Source organism: Colius striatus, chromosome 3, assembly GCF_028858725.1.
Source record: "Colius striatus isolate bColStr4 chromosome 3, bColStr4.1.hap1, whole genome shotgun sequence".
NCBI lineage: Eukaryota > Metazoa > Chordata > Aves > Coliiformes > Coliidae > Colius > Colius striatus.
The window spans coordinates 90731439-90743848 of record NC_084761.1 but is presented as its reverse complement, the minus strand read 5'-3'; the positions used below and the strand labels follow the sequence as shown (position 1 = coordinate 90743848).

The 12410-nt window shown below is 46.2% G+C and overlaps 1 long non-coding RNA gene across 2 annotated transcripts; it reads right to left on the bottom strand.

Moving 5' to 3' along the window:
* Nucleotides 1–211: 211 nt before the first annotated feature.
* Nucleotides 212–4938, bottom strand: LOC133625165 (uncharacterized). 2 transcript variants are annotated; one of them, XR_009818475.1, is made up of 3 exons: nt 4375–4938; nt 3865–4065; nt 212–1012 (listed from the first exon to the last, which is right to left on the bottom strand). It is a non-coding gene; the product is annotated as an uncharacterized LOC133625165 (long non-coding RNA). The 2 variants fall into 2 exon arrangements; XR_009818474.1 differs by having other exon boundaries at nt 4701–4938.
* Nucleotides 4939–12410: the final 7472 nt, after the last annotated feature.

Genomic DNA, 12410 nt, shown 5'->3' with positions numbered 1-12410 from the left:
GGTATTTGAGCTACGTCAGCAGTAATCTTGCTAAATAGATTAGCTCTGTTGGGAGGCAGTAGTGTTCATATTGTGTGTAAGAGAAGGTGGTGGAATGAATCGTGGGATTACTCAAAGGTGTAAACCCAGAAATCTTGGGCCCATGGACAAACAGAGGACTTAAAACCAAGGAATGTAATTTTCAAGGATTTAATTAGGCATGGTTTATATCCAATAGCTGCACACACCGAGACAATTCATATTTCTCAGTAGGGTTTTATCTACTGTGAGCCATTCGTGTTTGAATTTGATGGGCTAGAAAATCTTGGTATTAAACTGTGGGAAAACGTCCTCCAATGGTGCTTAAGGGTGGAGGGCTTGGGAATCAGCAAAAGTCTAGCAGGCATTTTATATTTCCTTCATTCAACAGAAACCCCCAGGGTAAGGAAAGTGGCTGGTGTCACTCAGTAATGCATTAGTGAAAGAAATGAGATGCAAAGCTCCTTGTGAAACGTGCAGCAGTGTCCAGGTTCTTGGATGGGGAGGTAGAACCAGTTATGTGTCTGTTTGGGAAAGCTGTTTGTTGAGATGAAATGTGAATTGCCCACTCAGTGACCATTGCTATTTGCATTTTAGGTTTTAATTTTCAGTTGTAGATGCTCAGGCTTTGAGGCCATTCAGAACCTAAGCCTTGCAAATCTAGTGCAATTCAAGTGAAAGGAAAAACAAACTAAACAATCCCCAAAACCTGATATTCATGCAAGTAGCAGCTCAGCTAAATATAAACCAACCCAAATTATGGAAACCAGCCCAAAACAGCATCAACACCAGAGTCTGAAGATACACAGAAGGCTTTTCCCAGAGCCGGACACGTGGGGACCATGACAGACAGAGGCTCACGGGTCGGCGTTCCCTGGAGGGCTCACCCTGCCCGCAGCCAGCACTTTCTCCAGCCCTGCCTCCATCCCAGCTGGAATGGGCTGAAAAATAACTGGAAGTTTCTTGTTGGAGCAGACACGCAGCACAGCCAGTCCTTTCATTGACAAATGAGCAAAAGAAAACAAAATATCACGCTGTCATTTAAAAATAGCTTCAGTACGAATACCATGGGGAGTGCTTGCAGGGAGCAGAGATCGGCAGCTGATTAGGGAGGGTTATCAGCAAACCCGGCGCAGGGCAAAGCCTGATTCCACTGCATGGCATTCTCACTCAGACAGACTGTGGGGTTGTGATGAATGCCTGAGAAATTCTAGAAGTTTTCTGATAAGGCAGACGTTTGAAACAAGGGGTTTCTGCTCTTCCCCTGCAATGCAACTTTAGAAGAGCTCCGTGTGATTGGATGCTGCAAAGCGGTATGTGTGAGGCTTGGTGAGACAGTTAGGAGGTGGCAGAGCAGGGTGTAGATGTTATTCCTCTCCCATATCCATTCCCTGCTCATGACCAGTGCAAGCTGGCTTGATCTACACAAAGTTCCACTTAAACACAAGGGAAAACTTCTTTCTTGTGAGGGTGAGGGAGCCCTGGCTCAGGCTGTCCAGGGGGGGTGTAGAGGCTCCTTCTCTGGAGGTTTCCAAACCCACCTGGACGTGTTCCTGTGCCCACTGATTGAGAAGAATCTGCTTTAGCAAGGGGTTGGTCTGGATGATCCCTAGAGGTCCCTTCCAACCCATATCATTCTATGACACTATGATTCAATGATCTACTGCCAAAGTGGGAGGAGCAACCCTGTGCAAAGGTGAACCCATCCCATAAATTATAAGTGAATGCATTCATAAAGTCTAGGCATTATTGCAGCCTAGGTTTGGAAACCCATAAATGGTGTCAGTGCCTTGTATCCAAGGTCTCAAGTGGTATATTCTAGTCACAGACTTTACTATGTGTTTTTGGGAAGATGATCCATTGAGTGTTCTTGCAGGGTCATCAGTATCGTTCTTAAAGCACAGCATATATGCGCAATAGTTTTCCAATGGCAAGGCTCAAATTGCATGACCCAAGTTAGCAACTTTTAACACTCCTTCTGGTGTTCAGCCTCTTGATTCTGCTTATAGAATTAATTCAGGTGTTAAAATGAATGCATCTTCCTTTTTCTGTTTATTATAAAGTACATACTTAAAGTGTCACTTAATTTGCAGCTGTTATTTGGATCTACTTGCATCATCCCAATTATTTCACCCAGCAAGGGAATTAATACTCACTAGCTGAAGAAAACTGATCAAAAGGATCAAAATGATTAAAACCCCACCAATTTGTTTAAGGGGCTCTAATGTATTTCAAAATAAAAGAAGAAACGTATGGAAAGAGAGCAAAACCTGAGCTCTTCTGGGATGGTGTCATTTGTTATTTCACTGCTGTCCTCTCAAGACCTATCTTGGCCTGTCACTGGTCTAAATCATTATAGCTGGAGACACTGCTGAAATCCATAGGACTGTCAATACTGAAGAAAGAAAGAAGTACATTACAAGTAAAGCAACTGGACAAGTAGCTTTGCTAAGTCAAGTGTCATTCTCATGACCTCAAGATTAAAGATCTTTCCTGTTTTTATGCAGTATATCCTGGCTGCTTTTTACATGTGACTGCATTAGCAAAGCACATCATGATAAAAATATGTGCAAAACCCCCATAAAAACATAAAAAGAGACAAATAGGTAACATGGTGAAACTCCAAGCTGGGGCTGCTCTCCCTTTGCCCCAAGCCCAGGACCTCACCCATGCAGATTTCCCACTGCCTCTGTTCTTCTAGGCTTTCTTCAAAACACTTCCTCAGGTGATTCCGAAATCTCCCAAGGGAAATGCATTTCAGAGGTTTCCCTGCCTAAAGTCCACTCCCTTGGATCATCCTTGGGTCATTTCTAGGGGCAGTGACAGATCCATCACACTGCTGGGTTTCCTGCTGTACAGTCTTGAGGCCAATTCAAAAACTGGGAGTTATTTGTGTGTCTTTACCAAAGCAACAAGTTACTGTTCTTCAAGCTGAGGAAACAGCAAGTGATACCTAAGACCCTTCACTTCCAGATCTGTTGCTGCTTCCAGGCACCACCTGAAAGGGTAACCTCTGCTCCCAGTTCACCCAGTAAACCACAAACAGCAAAGGTAGGAAACTAAAACTCCTGCAGCACAGCCTGTGGCTATGTCTACTCAGCCTGGGCCAGTGACTTGGACCATCTCCCTCCTGAGAACCCCTGCAGGAAGGGTAATACAGAATCACAGAATTACATAATCCCAAGGGTTGGAAGGGACCTCAGAAGATCATCTAGTCCAACCCCCCTGCCAGAGCAGGACCACCTAGAGTAGGTCACACAGGAACTTGTCCAGGTGAGTTTTGAGTGTCTCCAGAGAAGGAGATTCAACAACCCATCTGGGCAGCCTGTGCCAGTGCTCCCTCACCTGAACAGTGAAGAAATTCTTCTTTGTGTTTCTTTGGAACCTCTTTTCATAGAATCATAGAATGGTAGGGGTTGGAAGGACCTTTAGAGATCATCTAGTCCAACCCCCCTGCAGAAGCAGGGTCACCTAGATCAGGTTACATAGGAATGTGTCCAGGCAGGTCTTGAAGATCTCCAAGGAAGGAGACTCCACAACCTCTCTGGGCAGCCTGTGCCGGGGCTCCCTCACCTGAACAGTGAAATAGTTTTTCCTTATGTTTAAATTGAACTTTTTGTGTTCCAGCTTCATCCCATAAAACTTCATCCCATACTCTTGTTCCAGTTTATACCCATTACCCCTTGCCCTGTCACTGGCCATCAATGAGAAGAGCCTGGCTCCATCCTCCTGACACCCGTCACATATCTGTAAACATTAATGAGGTCAAATACTTTATGTATGTTGTTGAAATGTCTTTAAGCAATAGTAGGATACTCTCTGCTCTGAGCAGAGGAGGATACATACCAAGCCTGAAGCTATTACAGGCTTCACAGAACAGCAGACAGCAAAATCCGTGTGGCTGCACCGGGGCATGTCATTTTCAAATCCCATGTGATAGCACCAAATGGCATAAACCAGAATTACCTGCCACAGATTGTATTCCTCTGTGGCCAGTTCTCCATCCAGGCTGAGCAGCAGTTCAGACTCTCTGAAGCAGTGGTTGCACTAGAAAGAAAGCAAAGCAGTAGTAATGCAAGAGGTAGGGAGGTAATCAAAAAGCATTGATGCTTGAAAAAATTGCTGAAATGCATCCCACTAGACAATCCTGCTGAGGTTGTGTTAGGGCAGGAACGTGAGGGGCTTTCCTGCTTCCTGAGAGCCCAGAACTGGCTCTGAGAGGTGCTTCTTTAGCATCACTTTCAGAGTCAACAGTTTGGTTTTTCTGCCTGAAGAAGTGGAAGACTCTGCTCTGATGTGCACGTTCTGTAATCCCAGGGTGTTCAGTCTTGCTGTAAAACACTCTGCAAAACTTACAGCAGCTTTCAGTTAAAGCTCATCTCATCCCCAGGGAACCTGTGGAGCGAGGCCAGCAGCTCATCCTGCTGGAAGCAGGCAGTATCCATGCTGCTGAATACTTCACTTTCCTTCCAGCCACCAATCCAGTCTCAAAGTTGCACTGGAAAACTGACAGAGGTTACTCAGCATAAGACATTTGCCTCAGGAAGCAGTTCTGATCAGCAATAAGTCAGCTCAAAACCTCAGTTCAAACCTCACCTTCAGATCCAAGCCACATCCCGATGAGCCTCAACAGCCTAAATCTGGGGAGCCATGACCTGGGAGCTCTGCACTCTTTGACTTACCCTCTGGCTCGATATCCCAAGTGTTGAGCTATTGCCATCTGTGGTATTTGAAGGCCTTTTTATAATCTATCTCCACATCTCAGGCTTCTGTTTTGGTGCCAGTTCTATCTGAAAGTCTCTGCCTGCCTTAGTTTAAGTAGCTCACAGAAGACACATCTCATCTACATAGGTAAGTGTTGGTTTCCTTTCACTCCCCAGTTTGGGTGAAGTCAGCACACCCATTTTCTGTTGGTATGTGAGCAGCGTGGCAGTGAAAAGCAGCATGACTTGAATTTATCACCACTAAACAGCTTCTAGGCACTATGCTATGATAACTAAACAACCCTGCCCACATCCTGTGGGACTAATAAGTGTTTCCCATATAGGAGGTCAAGATATTAAGAGTAGATTTTGTAGAGTTCAGCAGAAACATGTCCTACTCAAAACAAAATGGGTTGCTGAAAAATCAAGCCAAAAGTAATTTGGCCATGAACACAAGGTTCAGTGCTGGCTGGAATCAGAACTCCTTGCTGTTACCTGATTGTTGCTGCTCCATCACTTGGAGGTCAGAGGCTGAAACCAGCCTCAGCTTTGGAAGGAAGTCCTGCTCTTAGCTGGACTTGAGCACACAGCAATCAGGACATTGGTTTATTTCATTCCCCCACCTCACTCTTCTTTGACTTGTTCCCACATTTTTTGTCAGCCTCTAACACCGTTATCATTTCCCCTCTCGGACTGATGTGCTGCTTCTGTGCTGAGATAAGCTCAGATAAGAGAGGCTTAGGCAGAAAGAAAACCAAACACCCAAAGTCTCTATTTTCAGAGTTATTGAAATAGATTCTGGTATCACTTATTTCTTAGGGCAATAAATTGTATGTATATGTCAAAACCAAAAGAAAACCCTGAAGTGATGGATTTCCCCTTTCTCTCATTGTAATTATTAAGAAGAAAGCACCATTTGCTATCTGCTTCTGGTGACACCTACACCCAGGTGGTCTTTCCATCTGCCCCACAGTTTGTCCTGGGATGCTGCTGGGCTTTGCTCATCAGTGCTGATGTTGTCGTTCTGCAGCGTGGTGGGAAGATGCAGCAAGGCAAAGCTGTTCAAACCCAGCTTTCAGAAAGAAATGAGACACGTATCTCTCCAGTCTGTTGGGGGAAAGAATGAGAAATAAATTGTTCTGGTGACATGCAGTTGCTGGCTATTAATTCCTTGGAGGATTTTGTATTGCTTCCAAGACAAATATCAGATTAGCTGTTGGAGCAATGGTGTAGGATGGGACACAGATCTAGGGGTTCTTGCAACACAGATGTTATTTATTTAGCCAATGCAGAGCAAATCTACTTACAGATGTGATTTTGTGTTTGTGATGTCCAGCTGCCCAGTAGCCCCCTGACTATACCCTGAGAAGGCAGGGATCCTGCCCACGTGGCCAAGCCCCCCGCTCACAGGCAGGGCTGGGCTCCCATATACCCTCCCCTGCTCGAGCAGGTGCCCCCCCTCTCGAGGCTCTCAGCCCTTTTGGTGCAGCCTCTCATCCACATGCAGAGGTGAGCAGGGCAAAAAGCAACCGTGCTGCCAGCAGCTGAGTGGAACCCAGGCCTCGGTGGCCTGAGGCTTTCCTGGTGGCTCTCCCAGCTGCAGGGGCTGCCCGGCCCAGCTGCACCCGGCGCTGCTGCCACTGCTGTAAGAATGCTGCTATTCTGTAAAAGCATTTTCAGGACATTCCAGTGCCAGATATCCAGACGTGCTAATGCAAAATGCATTAGCCCGAGCAGCAGGAGCTCCGGGGCTGCTGGCGCCTTTGAGTTCCACTCATTTCATCTTTATTATAAATACTGCATTGTTGTCTCATTCTTTTCTCTCATCCTCTCTTTAGAAAAGAATTATAAGGTTCTAGTTGACTAGTCCCTTTGACTTAGTACAGTTGTTAAACCACAGGCAGTAAATACCTCTTTCAATTGTTTAAGGCAGATGCATTTATTTCATTAGAACAACTGAATGAAATCTGTAACAGCTAAAGAATCCCCCCTTTCACAGCAGCTCCACTTTTCTACCTCTGAGCTGAATGCAAAAGAAAACTCCTCCTAAACCTGCCATGTGAAATCAGCCCACCTTCAGGCTTCTGCTCTCAGCTTCGTATTTTTGTGGTTCAAGAAGTATTCCAGCCTCAAAAGACTCGGGGCCTACTTGTAAATAGTGATCTTTCCCTGGGCAGATCTCAACTGACAAATGTTAATTGTTATGCAAACTATCCAAAAGATGAGCTCTTCTCCCAGGCCTGAAGGGCAGCCACCTCCCAGATGAACCGAGGCAGCTGTTTAAACAGTGTGGGGCTGCCCTGCCCCGGCTGCCAGAGCAGGGGGAGAGCTGAGTGGTGTGAGCTGGAGCTGTGCCATGCCACCATGGTTAACACCCCTGCTTTCGTGGAGAAAGCTTCCACCACACAGCTCAAAGAGAGAACTTGAACTGACCCCACGTGATAGGAGAATGATGCCACATTTCAGTGGAAAAGTTGTTTCTTCAGACTCATGCAACTAAGTAAAACAATTCTGGTTGTTGGGGCGGGAGAGGGGTGGGGGAGAGATGCTCTGTCAAGCCAGAGGATTTGACAGGGACCAGACATGCTGAAAACATCATGCAAGCCTTGTTCTTACCTGGAGACAGGTCGATGCACAGGGCAGGCAGTGCTGCTGGGCCATGACTCCTGCTGGAGTCCCCTGGGGAGCCAGGAACCAGCTCCCTGTCCCTGGGAAAGGCACTTGCTCGATGGATGCTGCTCATGATGCCACCATGGGCAACAGCTGAAGAGAAATTTCAATGTACTATCAGCCTATTTTTCCTTCCAGTCCCATTTAGTTGCTGCTCCTTCCCTCCTCAGCTGCCTGTGGTGCAGGGCTGCCCTGCCCAGTGCAGGGTCTTTGAATCAATACAGAGTAATGCCAGAGAGACAGAGGGACTCCTCACAGCTGCTTGTAAAAGCCATCCCCATGGGGCCAGCGGGGGTTCGTATCAGCAGTAGCTCTCACTCTCTGCTTGCCCTTGTCCAGCCCTGGGAGAGCACAGCCTTCTCTGGGTGACAAGGAGGTGCTCAGCAGTGCAGAACAGCTCCAGGAGAGCAAGCTCCCATTTTCTACTCTTACATAGAGTCTGTTGAACCAGGCTGACTGCAGGGAAAATGTACATTTCCAGCCCTCTATGAGATGTGCATAGAATCCATCAGGAGGTGCTGCCAAATCCTAACTGTATCGGCCAAGTCATTGCTCTTCTGGGGTAAAAAACCACCTTTCTGGCCTTCAGATAACACAGAAAAAATGTGTCCTTCCTGAAGTCTACTGAGGATAATTTAAAGGATGCTGTGCCTCCTGATGAACACATGAACTGTCCACTTCTGTATGTGGCTGTGCTGAGTTTCTGAAGTATATAAACAGGGCATAATGCCTTATAACCTTATAACTGTTTTTCGAGGTGTCCTTGTTTGGCTTTGGGTCCATTTGTTGCTTTTTTGTTTGTTTCTGTTTAAGGTAGTTTTGTGTTACTGCAGCAGGGAACTTCAGTCTGGTGGGTTTTTGTTTCAAATAGAATAATTTACCCCGCTGTACCTGCAGTCTCCAGCTGTACAGGACTTCACAAGTTTCACAGAGTCACAGAATGGTAGGGGTTGGAAGGGACCTTTAGAGATCATCCAGTCCAACCCCCCTGCAGAAGCAGGGTCACCTAGATCAGGTCACACAGGAACGTGTCCAGGCAGGTCTTGAAGACCTCCAAGGAAGGAGACTCCACAACCCCTCTGGGCAGCCTGTGCCAGGGCTCCCTCACCTCAACAGTGAAATAGTTTTTCCTTACGTTTAAATGGAAATTTTTGTGTTCCAGCTTCATCCCTTGTCCTGTTGCTAGATACAATAGAAAAAAAGGGATGTCCCAACCTCCTGACACCCACCCTGTAGATATTTGTAAATGTTAATAAGATCTCCCCTCAGTCTCCTCTTCTCCAGACTAAACAGCCCCAGTTCCTGCAGCCTTTCCTCATATGGAAGATGCTCCAGTCCCCTGATCACCTTGCTGGCCCTGCCCTACACCCTCTTGAGCAGTTCCCTGTCCCTCTTGAGCTGAGGAGCCCAGAACTGGACACAGGGCTCCAGATGAGGCCTCACCAGGGCAGAGTAGAGGGGAAGCAGAACGTCCCTCAACCTGCTGTCCACACTCTTCTTGATGCATCCCAGGATGCCATTGGCCTTCTTGGCCACGAGGGCACATTGCTGGCTCATGGTTAGTTTGTTATCAACCAGCACTCCCAGGTCTCTCTCTGCAGAGCTGCTCCTCAGGAGGTCAGTCCCCAGCCTGTACTGGTGCATAGTGACCCAACGCATTTTGAGATGAAAGTATTTCTAAGGGGAGAGTGGTGGAAGGGTGACAATTTGAACATTCAGGCAACGAGGGAAAGTTTTCACTGATTCTTACTTGAAATTTAATAGCAACATTTTCATTCCTGTCAGTGGCAGCAGGGCTGCAGTCTACTTAAAAGGGAAGAAAATAGCATTTGGCCCAACAAATCTCCTTCCCTGCTTTTGCATCAGTTCCCAGTGTCTGGCTGAGCAAAGCAGCCACGTGCTATCTCCATGCTTCACTTTCCCCTTCAACAGCTCTGTCTGGCAACTTACTTTACACAAAATGGTAAAATTCCTTCCCCAAAGGGCCATAAATGCGTGGATTCAGTTGCCAGGAAAGTCCACCGATTCCTCTCAGCAAGGGCACTTGGCTCTGCTCACAGTGTCCGTGGTTGTTTTCATCTGAGACTGAGCTGATAAGGGGATTTCCTTTCAAGTGGAAAAGCATAAGCTATATTTATATGCAGATAATTTCCTATTTGTTGGGTTTAGCTTAACAGGCTGAATTTCTGGCCTGTCTCTCCAGTGCTCTGCAACCACATGAAACATATTCACAATTGTCTGGGTGGGAGATGTTTTGCCAGCAGCTGGAGAGGTGCCACGGTACAGCTGGCTGTGGAAGGCAGAGGTGGAAGGACACGACCAGGCTTCCTCACTCTGCTTGCTCTATAAGGAGGTGACACAGCTCACAGCACCTTCTTGGCATTTGCTACTGTGTTCATCACAGCTGCTTATGCCATTGTTTTATTTCTGCAAACTATGTATGTTTTGATCAAAAACTTTAAAAACCCCTTAAAGCACAGCTAATGCCCTCTGAGCCACCTTGGGGACTTGGTGATTTTGCAGGCAAGCAGGACCATGCTCAGCTAAAGAGCAGGAGAGACTGAACTATGTGTGTAGTAGATGAAGGAATTGCTAAAAAAAAAAGCTGGTAGAATATTCTCAAACTGTTGATGTCCAGGAGGAGGGGAATAACAAACCAGCAGTGCTTTGTGCTCATCTGGGAAACCTACCCCATTCCTCTCTGCAGGGGATTCCAGGAGATGACATCCCAGTTCACAGCAAACTGATGATGATTAGTCTTTTGAGTATCATTTTACAGTTGCAAAGTACCTCAGGATCCCTCCCTGCAGGAATTCTTTGTGTTTATTACATTATCTGGGGGGCTTACCTTGTATTCACTTCAGTGACTGCCATGGGAGTGTGTTCTTGAGGTTTAAAGATTAAGTTTCTATTTAAATGCATATTCCTCTAATGTTATACATCTGGTTTTGTTTAAGAGGATTGCTACTTGGTTTAGAAATCTTTTGTTTACCAAGTCCTTTATAACAGGTCCATCTAACTCTCAGGTTATGTATGTTACCAGTAGCTCCATCTGAGCCAACCTGCTTTCAAGCATCTGGACTCTTCCAGTTTCCCCCTCCTGGGAACTCATGTGTAGCAGATCGATTACATGAAGGTTTTGCAGAGGAACTTCTTAAAGTGACCTTTGCTTTACACTCAGAATGTCCAGCAGATAATAAAAGTCATCTTTGAAAAACAGTAAAGAGCTGAGTACCTTCCACTTTCTGGGAGTACATCCTGCTCCTTGAGTCCTGGGAGGTTTGGATCAGTGTCTTTCCAGAAACTGCAAGTAGCTTTGGCCCATTTGTCTCGACACAGTGTTCTTGTTCTACAGAAAGCCTTTTCATTCTGGGAGGCCTGTCTGTCCCTTCTGTGGTAGGATGAGATTTCTTTCTAGCTCTCAGTTTTTGATATTTTCTGTTCCTTTTTATCTCAAGTAGCAGAGATGCACAGAAAGCCAATGTCTCCAAGGACAGTGCTGATGGTCCTTGTTACCTTGAGTTGGAGCTGAGATCATTCTTCTGCTGTGCAATGGCCATTAATCAGAACTGAAAGTTAAAGTTAATAGGAGCAGTGTTTAGAATTCAAATGGAATTTGTGCAGGCGCAGGCAAGTCCCCCAGGCCATGTGTGTCTGCATGAGACCTGGGAGTCCTGATTGATAATAAACTAACCATGAGCCAGCAATGTGCCCTCGTGGCCAAGAAGGCCAATGGCATCCTGGGAGAGTGTGGCCAGCAGGCTGAGGGAGGTTCTTCTCCCTCTCTACTCTGCCCTGATGAGGCTTCATCTAGAGTCCTGTGTCCAGTTCTGCGCTCCTCAGCTCAAGAGGGACAGGGAAGTGCTGGAGAGAGTCCAGCACAGGGCCACCAAGATGATCAGGGGACTGGGACATCTTTCATATGAGCAAAGGCTGTGGGAACTGGGGCTGTTTAGTCTGGAGGAGACTGATGGGGGATCTTATTAACATTTACAAATATCTATAGGGTGGGTGTCAGGAGGTTGGGACATCCCTTTTTTCTATAGTAGCTAGCAACAGGACAAGGGGTAATGGGATGAAGCTGGAACACAAAAAGTTCCACTTAAATATAAGAAAAAACTATTTCACTGTTGAGGTGAGGGAGCCCTGGCACAGGCTGCCCAGAGGGGTTGTGGAGTCTCCTTCCTTGGAGATCTTCAAGACCCACCTGGACATGTTCCTATGTGACCTGATCTAGGTGACCCTGCTTCTGCAGGGGGGTTGGACTGGATGATCTCTAAAGGTCCCTTCCAACCCCTACCATTCTATGATTCTATGTGTGTATAAACACATACGTATGTACTTATATCTGCATTTATACACATATACGAATGTGAATGAAGGAAAATATGCTGCATTCCCAGCAAGAAAGGTAAATGTTAGTAATATCAGACAAAATCCAGTTACCCTCACAGAAGGTACATTTTCCTAGTCCTGCCCACTGGAACTGCACAATGCCCACATCATCCAGGTATTTAAATGGTGGAAAATAGCAACTTTGGGTTTTTTCAGCTTTTGGGTTTCAGGAAACGTTTCTTCTCTTGAGTTTCTCAGCTTGAGAAAGTGCTAAACTGCACAGGGGATTCCTGTACCTTGTGCAACCATGCAAATTACAACCTAGTTTTCTCATGCCCAGCTTGAAATACAACTTCCATCTTTCTCCTACGTAACCGTATCCCAGTGTGAGATGATACAGTATTGAGAAACACTTCATAGTACAGTAGGGACTAACACAAATCTTTTATCACTAAATGGAATGAATCCCTGGACACACAAGATAATTCCATAGAAGCCTATGCTTGTAAAAAGAGAGGCTGGTTATGGTAAGCAAGGTTAGAGGTAGGTGTACAGTCAACATGCATGATCACGCCATGTCTAGACAGACACCCCATAGGACAGAGCTTTGGTTAAGGGACCCTTCCCTCTTGCCTGTATCCAGAGACAAAGGGATGATACCCATCATCATTTAGGAGACTTCAG